Below are 17,055 nucleotides of genomic sequence, written 5' to 3'. Positions count from 1 at the left end.
CCCACCTCTGGGGTTGGTATTGCTGGGGTATCTATTCTAAGGTAAGAATTCGATAACTAACATGTTTCTTTAAGATGCACAAGTTACTTACCTTCGGTAACAATATATCTGTGAGAAACATTAATTAGTTATAGATTTCTTACCGCCCCACCCATCCTCCCCATTCTGGGAACTGATTTCTAGGGTTAAGGACATCCTTTCAGGGCCCTAGTTTTGTGCACCAGTGGTCAGTGTCTTGCATGGCTCTGCGTTTCCAGTGCAGAAAGTGGTGTACAGAACTGACGCCAGCGTGCGAGGGCAGCATCTAAGTAGCTGCCGCGATGTCATCCCAGCGACCACAACGCCAACGACGGACATGGAGCTGACCGACGCCACCTTCAGACTTGCAGAGGTACTGCTGACTAAAAAACTTTCTGGATCCAGTCTGACGCCTGGGGGTATTTCTAAGGTAAGGAATCTATTACTAACTAGTGTTTCTTACAGATATATCATTACCGAGGGTAAGTAACTTTTTCTTCTGGGTTGGAAATCCTACAAATACAGTTTGATTTTTTTCAACAATGTTGCAGCTCAATTGCCAAAAAATTAGCAATGGCAAAGTCAACAGATCTCACCTCAAGGCTTTGCTAATGCAGACCTTTTGGCTTTGCCAATACTATTAAATAATGCTGTTCAGCATTGGCAAAAGGAAGAAAAATTATTATTGTGATGCTGACCACTATGAGCAAAAAAAGCATATTAATGTATATGTGTGTATGCATTATCACCCATGTGCACTTAAACTTTATGATCCTACAGTGGACCCAGCATAAATATAGACGTATGCACATGCATGCAGCACCAAGCATGCAGGCGTATATGTCATGACATGGAAACCATGTTTTTTAAATTCCTGATCCATGATAGCTACCCCCCTGGGGCAAAAAATTCAACACAAAATAAAATTAAAGGTGCACAAAAATGCAGTGGGGGTTGGTGCACAAAAATGGTCAGTTGAAATCAATAGAATTAAAAAATATGCATACAAATAAACATTTAAAAATGGAAAAAAATACAATTTCACTTACCTGAGCCTGCAGCACGTCCTCTGTGTTCTCCAGTCCCCGGCTCCAGATTCCTCCACGTGCGAGGTCCCACTGCTACCACTGGTCCTTATCCAATCCAGACAGTGCTGTCATGCTGCATAAGAGGAGTGTTTGGATTGGTTGGAGAATGCTGCCTCAGCCCTCCAAAGAGCACTGAAAGCCTATACCTGCTCTACAACCCAGCTGACTAAGACAGCTGGGGTGGATAGGTTTAATTGCGCATGGCCGTAACAAGGTATTCGGCCAAACCAACATACGCAATTCACACTGAAAGGGCCACTTGTCATTGCTGCCAATCAGCAGCAGTGACGCACTGACCCACCCTGCTGCTTAGTTTGACAGAAAGCCGGAAAAATACAATGGTAATAAAATCGTTTTATTACCATTTTATTTTTCCAGCTTTCTTTGCCGGTGTGTGTGGGGGGATCCGCTTCTGTAACAAGCATCTGAAATCCATTCGGTCTCGCCTTTGGGACCTTATATGTATTTAGCTATGCAGCATATTAGCCTGGGCTCTGAAACATCTACTGTTCTACTGTGTGTAAGCACCAAACTGTGTGACACGCCAGGTATGGGAACACATGGAGAGAAATATTGCCTTTCAGCGGGAAATGGTATAGTCCAAAGCTCTGTTTTTAATATAAAAACAGGGCCTTTGGTGGTCATATAACTGAAAGATTTGAAAAAAATATTATTGCCTACGGGTGCTCTTGGAAGACAATTTCTATGGACTGGAATCTAGAGAATGCTAAAGTGATTCTGGTATTTTACTGACCTCTGCTGGTCGTTTTCTATCAAGAAAGTTAAATAGGCAGTTGAACATAAAAAAAGTCCCTAAGCAGAAGCAGACAAGTCCTAGGGCTGATCTCCAAAGCCCACAAAGTACATACACATATAAGTATATACTAAAGTATATACTAAAGTATATACAAGAGGTCTCAAATGCTCGACTTAAAAATGCATGTTTTACTACAGGCCCACCCACTCTCTATTTGCTCTTGGTACTACCCAGATTGACAAGTATTAGTACTGCCTGTGCATGCCTTGAATGTATTTGCATGCCATACACAAAAATACGCTTTGTATATGTTTGTGGGGGTGAAGTGGAGAGGTGTGGTGCAGCGGCCAGGGCAGCTGACTTCGCAGCACAGGGTTCATGGTTCTATCCCCGGCGGCAGCTCAGCTCAGCACCATGTGACTATGGGCAATAGCTCACTTAATTTCCACGACGGCCCCCAGCGCCTTGAGACCCAATAGGGTGAGTAGTTTACGCTTTACAAATACAGATTTATTATATTATAGTAGCATGAATCCACCCTGAAGAAGCCCAAGACCGTTGAGGCCATCTGTATAGGACTGAAACATGTTGGTGTTTTAGGGTCATAGTACCATTATATTCTTTCAATCCCTAATATAGTTTTTCACCGTTCCCATCCACCCCACTAATAAAGTGATACCTGGGAGTGGATGAGGAATTTTGTAAAAGTTATTTCCCCCTTTTTTAACAGTCTACATAAGAGTTCCCTGGGATAAGGTTGAGCACACCCTGGCCTTTAGGAGCCATGGTGAACCCAATGATGAAGCATGCCACTACAGAGTGAGTGAAGGTTATATAAAAAAATATATTTTTTCCTTTGCCCATAGTTCTTAGAGTGGAGCTTAGGTCTGACTCTAGCTTCTTGCATGTACAAAGACAGTCTAGAGGGGATATGTTTCAGGTCACAGGGTTTTCCAACATGTCAAAGAAGACTTCTGAATTCAAACTGTGCGGCACCTGCCACTACGCCATGATGGGGGCGGATCCACACCTGATTTGTCTTTGATGCCTGGAGTGTGACAACATCTTAATGTTGTGCTCCAAAATCTTTGAGGAAGCGGTTCCTAAAGCTGCTTGCAGCCCATTGCTCGGTACATAGTCGTTCACCCTGGAGGTCTCGGTCTTGGTCAAAAGGAAGGTCCGGCCCCACTACAGGATTCCTAAGTCCTCGTCCTCCCACTCGAATTCGTTGGGTAGGTAGGTCAGAGACATAAGAAACACAAGAAGTCAAAGCATGTTCCGACCTCTCCCTGTTCTGTCGGACAACATGACCGAGCAGTCTCTGTCTTCTAGGCCTCATTCAGCAGAACCTGTGCCTTGGTCGTCTCAATGCTTCTCTGTCTTTCCCGGAGCTAGAGTGACCCCGTCCTAGCTCAAATAATTTTTATGATGCTGTGTGCCTCATATTTGAGCAGCCTGACCCTCCCTGTGTGGCCCCGAAGGCTCAGAGGGAGATCGAACAGGTTCCAGGTTTGTGGCTCCAGTACACTCACCCCTCTATGGATCCGGTAATGAATCCGGACGAACGCGATCGTCCCACTGTGACCTTCCTGGCGCTGGCCCCTGCGCAGAGACTCCCAACGCCGCTAGCGCTCCCTGCGGCATCAACACCATTCTTATCCCCAATGAGCCGGATTGGAGCCTACTGACCCCATACCACCCTTTAGTCCTAGGTCTGTTCCTCAGCCTTATTTGGAAGGGCTAGGAATGAAGGAAGATTGGACCCTTTACAAGACCAGCCTGAACACAAAATGGACTGGTATGAGGGATTTGGTGAGGCCAGTGGACTGGCTACCTCTCCAGCTTCTTGCCTGCTTTCTTCCTGTACTATGGTTACAGAGGAGGGGGCTTCACATGCTATGATGGTGAGAAGGGCAGCTGAGGTCCTGTATCTTCAGCTTCCTTTAATGGAAGTCAAGATGAGCATCTTGACGGAGTCTTCCACCTGAGTGTCTCCTTCTCAGAACCCCTCCTGCCATTCAACAAGGCCTTGACTGATGTCTCCTGGGAACCTGGTCTAAGCCCTGCACTGGGGCTTCTGTGAATAGGACAATCACCTGCCGCCATTGCCTTGCACGTGGTGACCCAAATTTCCTTTTCAACCACCCTCCCCCAAGAGCTTGGTGGTCCAAGCCTCTACCTCAAAAGGAGCGTTCTCTTCCACATCCCCGCACAGGGAATCCAAAATGCTGGATAGTTGGGGTAAGAAAATATTTTCTTCCGCTATCCTTGTATTGCAGTCATTGAACACCGCATGCCTATTGGGCTGTTATTCCCATTCCCTGTGGGAAACAGTTGTGCAAGTGCTGCCACAGGTCCCGGAGGAGGCCGAGGCCGTCCTCTTCCAAGTGGTATCAGAAGGTAGAGATTCAGCAAATTTTGCCATTTGTTGTGGGCTTGATATAACCGACTCGCTGGGCAAAGCGATGTCATCGATGGTGGCTGTTCAACACCACACCTGATCGTAAACAGACCGTAAACCTTTGGCTTTTCTGGGGATCTCCAAGCTTTCCTCATGGGCATGCCCTTTGATGGCACTCATCTCTTCGAAGACAAAGTTGACATGACCCTAGAGCGTTTTAGGGAACACGGGCTAAGGCCAAGTCCTTGGACTTCTTAGTGGCCACACGCCCTGTCTGCTTTTCCCCCCTTTCATGGCTACGGAAGTTGCTTTCAGCTGTGCCAGCCATACAACAGCCACAAGGCCGTTAAACTTCAGCAACCTCTACACGGACGTGGCTCATTCCGACCCGTGGGTTGGGCAGCCAGAAGTCACGTTAGTCCACCCCTCTACCCCCTCAGCCTCCAAACCCTCCTAGTCTGGTCCTTCAAGATCATGGGTGGGCAGTTGGTGGTTGGATCAGCCATCACCTCCACCACTGGCAAAACATCATGTCAGACAGGTGGGTTATTAAGATAGTCTGAAGGGGCTACCTCCTCCCCTTCAAGACTACCCCTCCCTCCATGCCGCCAGCTTATGACCCGCTGCTGGAGTATCACCTGGCTTTGCTTCAAGAGGAAGTCATGACTGTCTTGGCCAAAGGAGCCTTAGAGAGGGTTCTGTTGCCAGAAGTAGGCTGTGGTTGTTATTCCTGCTACTTTCTGGTCCTGAAGAAGGAAAAAGGCCTGCGCCCTAACCTAGATCTGTGAGCCCTCAACTACTTCCCCAAAAAGGAATAGTTCAAGATGCTCACTCTAGTTCAGGTCTTGTCTGCCCTGGACCTAAGAGACTGGATGGGAGTATTGGACTTGCAGGATGCCTATTTTCACATTCCTGTCCATTGGCGCTACCTGCGGTTTACAGTAGGCCTCAAGCACCTTCTGTTAACCGTGCTTGACATTGGCCTTACCAGTGCCCCTCGGGTGTTCACCAAGGTCATGCCTGTGGTCGCAGCTTATCTGCACAGATCAGGGGGGCCAATATTCCCCTATCTCGACAACTGGCGTCTCCCACCTCCAGTCTGCAGCAAATCTTCTGCACTCGCTGTGTTTCTCTATGAACTACCGCAAGTGGGTCAAATGCAGACCCCTCTCCCTTTATATATCTGTAAGAAACACTAGTTAGTAATAGACGACACAGTAGTGACAGATGCGTTACTCCTGGGATGGGGCGGCCATCGGGGAGAGGTGAAGATCAGAGGACTCTGGTCTCCGGTGGAATCCGGACTCCACATCAACTTGCAGGAGATCCGAGCTGTTTGCTTGCCATTTAAAGCCTTTCTTCCTTCAATCAAGGGAAAGCAGGTTCAAGTGTTCACGGACAACACCATCACCATGTGGTACTACAGCACACAGGGCAGGTTGTGGTTGTGGACTCTTTGTCAAGAGGCCCTGTGTCTTGGGCGTGGCTGGAACAGCAGGGCATTTCCCTGGTGGTTCAGCACCTGGCAGGGTCTCTGAATGCCAGGGCGGACTAACTCCGTTGTCGATGCCTAGTGGATCATGAATGTCATCTCCATCTGGAGGTGGTGCTGGGTCTCTTTAAGCAGTGAGGAGAGCCTTTGTTCCATCTGTATGCCTCTGCGGATAACGCACAATGTCAGCAATTTTGCGCTCTGGAGTTTCCAAGGCGGCTCTCGCTCAGAGATGCTTTTCATCTTGAGAGGAGCTCAGACCTCCCACACAACTTTTCACCCCTACCACTCCTTCCCAAAGTGCTCAAGAAGATCAGGAGCATCCGGGCTCTGCACTGGCATCAGAGAGTCTGGTATCCCGAGTTTCTCCAATTGAACCTCAATATTCCAAACAGGCTGCACCTTCTGGAGGCTCGTCTGTCCCTGCAGCTGTGGCGGGTTCTTCACCCGAACCTGTCAACTCTATGCCTTCTTGCATGGAGACTGAGCGGCAGCAGTTGATAGCATTTGACCTTTCTCCCGAAGTCTGCAATCTTATTTTGACAGCCAGGCATCCCTCTACTAAGACCATATACGCCTGCCGGTGAAACAAATGTGTAAAATATTGGACAGAAAGATCTATTGATCCTCTTTCTCCTCCCCTCTCTCAAGTTCTACTTTTTATTTTGATCATTCCCCAGCAGGGATCTGCTCTGGGCACTCTCACAAGGTATTTAAACCCCCTATTGTAAACAGATTTCTTAAGGGGCTTGTACATATGTTTCCACCTGCCCCTGAAATCATGCCTCAGTGAGACCTTAATTTGGTTCTCATCTTCCTCTTGTGTGCTCCATTCAAACCTCTGCACAACTGCCCCCTTTACCTACTTACCATTAAACCTGCCTTTTTTAGTGGCAATAATTTCTGCCAGGAGGGTGAGCGAATTGCAGGTTCTGTCTTCTGAAACCGCCTTACCTGGCCATTTTCCCTGATAAGTTGGTGCTTCGCACTAGGGCCTCTTTCTTATCAAAAGTGGTAACTCCATTCCACATGGGGCAATAAGTCAACTTGTCCACTTTCTATGGTCCTCCACATCCCTCGAAAGAAGAGGAGATTACTCTACTGTCTGGACCCAAAAAAAGCGTTGTTGTTCTACCTTGACCGTACCAAAGAGTTCCTGGCGGACGACCAACTCTTCGTGGGGTACGCTGGATCAAAGAAAGTTGTGCAGTGCAGAAGAGGACTACCTCATGATGGATCATCCTCTGCATCAACATTTGCTACGCTCTTTCCAAAAAGCCTCCTGAAGGCTTAAGGGCTCATTCCACCAGAGCTAAGGCTGAACACCACGGCATTGCAGCATAGAGTTCCACATCTCGACGTTTGACACACAGCAATGTTGGCATCCGTGTATACATTTACCAAGCACTACTGCCTGGACAGTCAAGTCCGATGGGATGACCTATTTGGCCCCTCTGTTCTGTAGGAATTCTTGGTCTAAACTTGTTGTAGGAAAGTAGGATCTGCTTCTTATGGTTACCCCCACATTTTGCTTGATGTGATGCTGTTTTTGACTAGTCTGACTGGGATCCTGCTAATCAGGACTCCAGTCTATCTGCTTTCTCCCTAAACTGTTATGTACACTCCAGATTGATACTGCGGTACCCTTGTCAGTCCATAGTATATGGTACCCATGTACCCAGGGCATAGGTACCCCAGAGGCCTCAAATGGGCTGAAGCATGTAGTGTGCCACCCATGAGAGGCCATGCAAAATGGAACTACAGGCCTGCCATTTCAGCTTGTGTAAGTTGGTGCATGCACCACTTACTAAAGATATAGGTTTACTATATCTAAGGGTCACTGCACTTAAAACCTATAAGTCGCCCCTATAGCAGGCCTTTACAATCCTAAAGGCAGAGTGCTTGGTTCTAAGTGAGAGGGTGTCTCTGCATGAGCAGGACACCCCTGCAGCCTACGAAGTCCATTCTCATGGGTTGTCGGTGAAGCCATATACTAATATAGAGGGGCATTATGTGACCACGTGATGACCATCTCGAAAACGGGAACAGTCCAACCCGAATTGCCTGGCCAGGTTTTCCCTGGACCAGGGTCAAGATTGATTTGCATATGGCTGTGTCTGAATTGGGGTAGCGAAGTGAGCTAAAAAACCATGATGGATTCATCCCAGATCTGTGACTGGGGATGACTGTCTGATAAGTTTCGGCGCTTCGCCCATCATCGCCTTGTGTTTGCTTTGTTCGCCCTAAGTTGGAATGGTATGCCCAAACTTGGTTCACAGGCTCACTATGCCACTTGATTCAAGCCAGCATGGCTGATGAGGGTTGGTGCCCTGAAACTGGTTCCAGGATGCTTGTTTCAATTCCAAGGATGACCTTGCTTGGCAGTTTGGTCTAGACTGTTCCCATGAGGCACAGGGTCAAGACTCATTTGCATATGGCCAGGTCTAAACTGGGGTGTAATGGTGAGCAAAAGAACAATGGATTTAACCGAAATCTATTGACTGGGGGTGAATGTTTGATTTGGTCTCCATTCCGTCGATCATCTATGTGTGTCATGCATCCAACAAAAATTTGAATTACTTCTCTAATGACACAAAAACACAAATCGAAAAAGAAAATCTCTGGAGACCATTTTTTTTATGGCGGTTTATCGGCATTGATTACTGTAGGGTGTATGGAATGGAGGGTTTGAGCTTCTTACACAGGATGAAAGACCTTGGCATGATAGGAAGGAAGTGGGAGTACATCCCATGCACATGTAAATGGTGTGCATGTGAGTGGGCAACGCAATACTCTGCACAAGAGAAAGAGGTTGAAAGTGGGACAGAAACAGCCAAAGTGGTGCCATCATTTGAGGGAGAGGACTCGCCTTTACAATATGGTGGGAAGCCAATAGCAGAATGGTCTCTGCCGGGGCTCAGAATTCGCTCTTCATAGGTCTCCTCATTTGGTTCGGCTGGTGTCCTCCTGATCGAGGAGGGCAGGAGGTGGCAGTAAGAGAAAACAATCCTGTCAATATTCATCAATGGGTTGAATGTTGGATAGGATCGTGCTTGTTGGATGCTCCTGACTGCGGAGTCTCGGTACATTTTTGCCCATCTACGCATGCTTCTGACAAAGTCTGCCAGAGTCAGTATGAGTAGAATAAACAAAAGAGCAGAACTGGCCAGAACCGGTCACAGACTGAACTGCTTGAACACACAACTGCCATCAGCAACTGTGGTATAACCATGGGAGGGAAACCGCCAGGGGTGCCGCCATTTCGCTGCTAGATTCCAGGGTCTCCACACCACTGACAAAGCCCATATAATCTGCAGAGAATTGTGTGCAGAAGTTGCTGAGTACAGGTTTTAATGGCAGAAAACTAGTTGGTCTCATCCACCTACTGAACAGAAATGCTGTTTTTTCTAGGCCAAACGATATTATTCCAGTGGTACATTTTAAGATGTGCATTTAGCTAGTGAAATGATCTCTAGAGTCTGTAGACATAACCCACCTGCATGCACCATCAGAACCCTGGCCCCTCTGCGCATCCTGCAAATGGTGTCATGTGCCTTAAGCCTGCTGCTGATTTTCTCTCTGTATTCCAAGGCCTGATATTGTTTTAGATGACAGCTTTACATGAAATGCTTACAAAACTGAAGGAAGTGTTCATGTTTTGTTTTATAAGGGGTACTTATATATGGTGGGAAGAACCGAAGAGTGCTGCACATAGATACAGGGATGCTTAGCCCACCTGTGGCTTGGGGTTAAAGGGTGCATGTGAGATTGCACACAAAGCGTGCTGGTGTGGGTTTGGCGCCGGGTGAAACGGGATGAGAGATGCGCCAATCCTTGGTGGGCAGGTAGATGGAAAAGAGGTGAGTCTTTATTTTAGGTCTCGCCTAGCGATGCTGTGCATGCGCTGCTCGCCCTGGCGTATCTATTGTCGTCGGTTTCTTGGCCAAAGGGGGACAGGAGATGTGCACACGCCCGGACAGGTGATGTGCACGCGTAGGGCTCCCGGCTTTTCAGCACAAGGCGTGCATAGGCGTGCATAGCGTGCTTTCACTTTCCCTCTTTCCCCCAGTCTCCTGGAGGCGCATTAAGATTCCGGGCAGTGCACGCGGCTGATGATTATATTTTGGAGAGAGTTAATTAATAGGAGGCGAACGCACAGATAGCTCTGCTGTTCACCACCTCCTTCAATCCCAATCAGGAATTGTGTTTAAAGACAGGAGCAGAAGACAGAGTCTGGGTGGATTGCAGTCTTCTTTCTCCCCTCAGCTCCGACCCCTCCTTGCCGCGTCTCCTCCCCCACCTCGCTTGCCGTCATTCACAGATGATTACAAATAGTCAGCTTTAATGATGTCAGCTCATTACCAGCAGAGACCCCTCTCTGCAAGACCATTTTCAGAGCAAGTCCTTCATAGCCCGGCTTGGCCGCGCCTACAGCCCTGTCCATCCAAACAGACCTGCCAGTGCAAGTAGACCTGCTTAGCCCCAGCCCTGCCTGCCCCGCATGAGTCACAGTTCTGCCTCTGCCTTCAACCCTGTCTATACTTCCCTTATTTTGGTAGACTCCCAGTACGTTGCTGCACCCCACCCCATTTTGCTGTGCTTGCTAATGCAGCATAACCCTACATGTGCTTAATCTGGACTCCGTTGTAGACCCACTCTCAACCATCTCCTCCGTGTGCTCAGTGTTGACTTTATCCTCGTAACGTGCTCATCATGTGCTGAAGGCTTTGCCATACTTGAGTGGGAGTAAAATGCTAACCACTGACTGGTCTGTGGGTTGCATTCAACTTAACTTTTATTAGAATGTGTTTCAGGAGGTGGTGTCATTTGTTTTTTTAGGGAAGGGAGATTATATCTGAATAAGTGTGCTTTAAATTTGGAGGCGTTTTAAGTAGATACCAGTCATATGTGAGCACATTACTCTGTGCACTTTTTAAATCGAACTGGGATGTTATTTATGTGTACGGCACTGCATACATTATACTGCCATGGCTGAGTACTGTGCACGAGTCATATACTGCATACATGTTTGACGGCTACACTATTGTGTGGATAAAGAAGTAAAAATGCACATCAGGTTGGGCTTATAGATACCATAGCAAGGTTGTCAGAAAAACATACCATAATGTCCCTTCCACACACCCTCAACTTTGCAAATATTGAAAATAAGAATGAACAGACTTTAAACTATTTTAGCTGTCCTTGGTTCTCAACAGTTGGGTGGCCCCTCGTATGGTATGTCAGACTTTTCTATCATCCATGTGCCCTTGTTCTGTGTGTGTTCTTTTGGGTCATGATCGTACTTTGGCAAGGGTTATTTATTGGTTTTAACACCATTAACTAATTCCAGTCACCGAGCAGGTAGAGCCACCACCTTTGCAGAGTTAAAGTTTCGCAAGATGGTGGATCTGATATGTTGCAGCATGACTAATTCTAAGGTTTCCCTATTTTCTGTGTATGTATGTGCGTCGGGAAAATTCTCGGTTGTATATAAAACCAAAACTCAGTTTCCTTGTATGCGGAATACTAGTATCATCTGTTACGCCAGTCACAATAGTGCTTTTGTGACGTCCATTATTGATGATTTGAGGTCAATTACCATGTATTCGTGGACGTGAAAGCAAGAAAATACACAATGCTTGCATAAAAAGACTTGCCCTTTAACATAATACGACAAGTAATAATTCAATGTCTTTACCAAGTAAAGAGAGGCCCACCCATAACTTTATCTTAATGTAATTCAGTAAACAAAACGTTTACAGGCCCAATTCAAGGTAGTAGAGTCCCACGCTTAGTAGCAAAATATAATTTTAACTACTAAATAAAACACCCAGGATTTTAACAGATGGTAACGAGCAAACGGCTTTATGTGGCTAAATTGGATGTGTTTGCAGGAAATAGGGCATCTGAACCTCTATTATTAGAATGCACATGCACTACCAAAGGTAAAGTTGAGTTTAATTGTTATGAAATATTTCCAAAGAGCCGAAACGGTATTATTCATAAGGACTATCATGAAGAAACCCACGCCTCATTCTGTTCTCGCAGTTCCACATGCTTTTTAATCACTTACTTACATAATCGTATTAATCAAGGGAGGCTAGTCAATAAAGCAGGTACATCTTTCAGAGGAAATCTTAAGGGTACCGTACCAAGTATTGAAACAAAATCACCATCGACCAGATCTCCACATCGCTTATCCAAAAACCCCCTGCCTATTCAACGAACCCTAACCAAGCCGCCATCAACCTCACACAATGGTTAACCCAAACCGCCGACAAACTAGCACCCTTGAAAAAACATCAAATCAAACAAGGAAGCAAGAACACCCCCTGGTTCAACGATGACCTTAAGAAATCCAAGAAGCTCTGTCGTTCCCTTGAGAAAACTTGGAAAAAAGTCCCAATCACTATCACCCAAGCCGCCTTCAAAAACGCCACCCGCAAACACCACCAACTAATCCGGACAGCCAAGAAATCAGCACTCAAAGACCGACTAGACAACAACACCCACAACAGCAAGGAACTTTTCAACATCATCAAAGAATTCACCAACCCCACCGCCAGCTCAAACGACATCACCCCCTCTCAAGTCCTCTGCGACTCCCTCGCCTCATTCTTCCATGACAAAATCGCCGACATTCATAACAGCTTTGACAACCAACCCGTAAACCAGTCTACCCCACTTACCTCCGAACCTATACCTCCTCCGAATAACCTTTTCGACTGGAACCCAATCACCACAGAAGACACCATTCGCCTAATGAACTCCATCCACTCAGGATCCCCTACAGACCCATGCCCCCATCACATCTTCAACAAAGCAGACTCCATTATCGCACCCCATCTCCGAGACGTCATCAACTGCTCCCTCAACTCCGCCACATTCCCAGAAAGCTGGAAACACGCCGAACTCAGCGCCCTTCTGAAGAAACCCACAGCTGACCCCACCGAACTCAAAAACTACCGCCCCATCTCGCTCCTCCCATTCCCTGCCAAAGTCATTGAGAAAGCCATCAACAATCAGCTTGCCACCTTCCTCGAAACCAACAAATCACTCGACTCCTCACAGTCTGGCTTCCGCGCCAAACACCGCACCGAGACCGCCCTCATCGCAGCAACAGACGACATTCGAACACTACTGGACAACGGAGACACAGTCGCCCTCATCCTCCTTGACCTCTACGCAGCCTTCGACACAGTCTGCCATAGCACCCTGATACAACGGCTCAGAAACATCGGAATTCAAGGAAAAGCATTGGACTGGATCATCTCGTTCCTCGCTGGAAGAACTCAGAGAGTCGGCCTCCCCCCTTTTAAGTCAGAGGCCACCGAAGTCATCTGCGGCGTCCCGCAAGGATCATCACTCAGCCCCACCCTACTCAACGTCTACATGAGCCCCCTCGCAACCATCGCACGTCAACACAACCTCAACATCATCTCCTACGCTGATGACACTCAGCTGATCCTCTCACTCACCAAAAACCCAACCACCGCCAAAACCAACCTACATGAAGGGATGAAAGAAGTAGCCGAGTGGATGAAGAACAGCCGTCTGAAACTGAACTCGGACAAAACGGAAGTCCTCATCTTAGGTTCATCCCCTTCCGCCTGGGACGATAGGTAAAGCCCCCATACCGACAGACCACGCACGGAACCTGGGCATCATCCTGGACTCCTCACTCTCGATGACCAGACAAGTCAACGCCGTCTCATCATCATGCTTCAACATCCTACGCATGCTCAAAAAAACATTTCGCTGGATCCCCACCGAAACAAGAAAAACGGTCACCCACGCACTGGTTACAAGCCGTCTGGACTACGGAAACACCCTTTACGCCGGTACCACCGCAAAACTGCAGAAAAAACTCCAACGCATCCAAAATGCTTCAGCCAGACTCATACTAGACATCCCCCGCAAAGACCTTCACTGGCTCCCCGTTAACAAGAGAATAACGTTCCGCCTCCTCACCCACGCACACAAAGCCCTATACGAACTTGGACCTGATTGTCTCAACACGCGCCTTTCCTTTTACACCCCCACCCGCCAGCTGCGTTCGTCCAACCAAGCCCTCGCCGCTGTTCCGCGCATCCACAAAGCCACCATGGGGGGAAGATCCTTCTCCTACTTAGCGGCCAAAACCTGGAACTCCCTTCCCATCCACCTCCGCCTTACTCAAAACCACCTAGCCTTCAGAAAACAGCTTAAAACCTGGATATTCGATAAGTAAACCTCCCCCCCTTCCTCAAGCGCCTTGAGACCCTCTGGGTATGTAGTGCGCTATATAAATTCAGACTTGACTTGACTTGAAGTAGCTGCTCCAGATAGTCTGTTAAGTATCCTACCTTGATAGAAAGAATACCTTTTTGAAAGCTTTTATTTTAACATTTATTGATTTCATTGGCCTGCAGGGGCAATTTTGTTTTTCTTACAAGTGGGTGGAATCATAAATGATTACTTTCTTTATTTCTCTCAGCACTTATTCTATCGGAATATTTTCTTCCGAGTTGCAAAAGTCCGAATTTAACAGACTTTCCTACCAGTTAAGGGTCGTAAATGATATGTGCGTTACCTGCTTGATGAGCGTCGTCATGACCGCTTTGCCTATCATGGTTTCTATTCCATTTTTCCGACGCGGCCCAGGCTTTCTCTTGTAATCTGTTTCTGTTAACATTGGGCTTCTTTTCCGCACAGACATTTTGATCGGTACTCTCAAAGTTGAGAGCCAGGATTTTTCGTTCTGAGGTCTCACCTTTGTCTACATGCGATTTAAAATCATGATGACCTGTATAAAGCCTCTCTACTTTTAAGGCGCCAGATAGGGTGTGTAAACAAAAAAAGTCTATCTTGTGTAGCTGATCTACATAGTTGGACTTCAAACAAAGTTGTGGCGGTAAACGAAACATTCGATTGCTTTATGGAATTGTATGCCTTCATTAGTTGCTTAATCGAGAATAATTTAACATGCTCACAAAGAAGACATACTTTCCAAATTCCTTATGAAGTCGCAAGTGAATCGTATTTGAAACCGTTAACATATGCATGATATTCTTAGCAAATTTCAATCAAGCCTTCCCATAATGCATTGTGTTCAGAGCTGGCCAGTCCAAATTTGGTGGCATATTTGTGATCAGTTCACTCAGTCTACTCATAAGGTGTCTCAAAGATGACAAAATAATAAAAATAGTGCAGGTTGAAGGCTTAAGCATTGAGCTATCAAATGTCATCTACAGACACTGAATTGAGATAATTTGATTTATGGCCTTCAAAGTAAACCCCGGAATACTGTCAAAATGAAAAATATTTCTAGTAACATTTTGGATGATTAATTCTTGGTCCATGTTATCGTACAAGTTAGTGCATTCTAGTCTGTAGCATTTGTAAGACTTCTCAAGGCGTGTACTTGCATGAAGGAATGCTGTGGCCTTGATATAATTCACTTCAACCGTGAAAGTAAGCAAGAAATATGAGTTTAGTAAAATAAAATCACAGTAGGAAAGTCGAGCAAGAATTGTTGCAATTTATGCATGAGATTGATACAGCGGAGATAGTAACTGTGCAAAATGGGACTGGTTCATGTTCAGAAATGTAACTTTATGCGCCTACGTTTTGGTGGGAGGTCTCCCTCCACTGCCTCGTAGATTTCCGATTCACGTAACTGAGACCGGTTTTAAGTACCTGGGGATCTACGTTTCCCTGGACCCTTCTAGGCGATATGAGCGTAATTTGCTACCCCCCTTCAGCGGCTCAAACTGGATGTTGCGCGCTGGCGTAGGTTGCCGTTATCGCCCCTCGGTAGAGCGGCGCTTTTTAAAATCATGTCGCTGCCTCGTTTTTTATACGCACTTCAGAACTCCTTTGACCCGATCGCCTCGGGCTATTTTCGTGAAGTGGAGAGCCTGCAGAGACAACTGGTCTGGGATGGGCGTGCCCGTATCGCTCTTTCTAAACTCACGCTTCCGTGGTATGATGGCGGTATTGCCCTCCCGGACATCAGGCGTTATTACTGGGCATCTCAGTTGAGTGCGATTAACCATGTGACCTACGCACCAGGCCCTACCCCGGCTTTCTCCATGGATACATTTATTTTGCCAGGGGGGACCTTTAACAGAGCGTTGTACTCCGGGGGACTCCATGGAACACTGACTGGTCCCACCAAAATTGCTGTGAGGGTGCGGCGGGATGCGAATGCGGCATTGGGTTGGTGTGGCAGATTTACTCGGGCTACCCCTTTGTATGATTCTGAATGTTTGGGACATCTTTGGAGAACGAAAGGCTTCGATAAATGGGATATGATTGGTATAAGCAAGGTGGGTGATCTGTGGTCGAAAGGTACCGTCAAGTCCTTCGACGTGTTGAAAGTGGAGTACGAGCTTGGTGACACGGAATTCTTCAGGTATGCCCAGGTCTGTCACGCTCTATTATCTGTGTTTGCTGCGGGTGATGATATTCCTGAATCCTCCCCCCTGGAGGACCGTATTCTGGATGGCCATGTGCCCGACAGCACGATTTCATTGATCTACAAGAAACTGATCAATAATAGAGCTGACTTGCTGGTGCGTCTTAGGGCCTCGTGGAGCGCTGACGGACTAGAACTGGATGACGAGGACTGGCAATCTGCTTTGTCCTCGCCCAAGGAAGTCGCTATTCCTGCTCGCCTGAGGTTCGGCCAGCTTAAGATACTCCATCGAGTGTATGTTACCGGGCCGTGTCTGGTTCGAATGGGCTATTCCTTGGATGGGTTGTGTAAGCGTGGCTGTGGAATGTCTGGCACCTTCCTCCACATATTGTGGGAATGCCCGGAGGTGGTTGAGTTTTGGTCCCGATTACTTGTTGTGATGGAGAATGTCACGGGTGTGTCGCTGCTGCCCGAGGCCAGGCGTTGTCTGTTGAATGTTTGGGAGCCCAATGACTACAGCACCGCACAGATCGCATGGGCGACCCTTGGAAATATGGTCGCAAAAAGAGACATTGCTCAGCTTTGGGGATCTCACAGACCGCCTACCATTTCCAAGTGGAAGGAGAACATGGACTGGTGCATGTTCCGGGAGAAGACTGTGTACCTTTCCCGGGGCCGGTCCAGGAAATGGGGTAGGATCTGGTCCCAATGGAACGCTTATCGTGGGAATATATGTACTCCTGTGGTGTGGGTCACGCACTCCTCCTTGTGTCAAACTGTATAGTTGTGGTGTGCTTCAAAGATATCACCCCCTGACTTGAAGGTGTGGTAATCCAAATCTAGTCAGTGGCACCTAGGATAAGTGCCAACTCCTTGAGCACAACCTTCCAATATAGAAAA

The sequence above is a fragment of the Lissotriton helveticus genome, chromosome 8, assembly GCF_964261635.1.
Source record: "Lissotriton helveticus chromosome 8, aLisHel1.1, whole genome shotgun sequence".
Lineage (NCBI taxonomy): Eukaryota > Metazoa > Chordata > Amphibia > Caudata > Salamandridae > Lissotriton > Lissotriton helveticus.
This window is presented reverse-complemented; position numbering follows the sequence as displayed.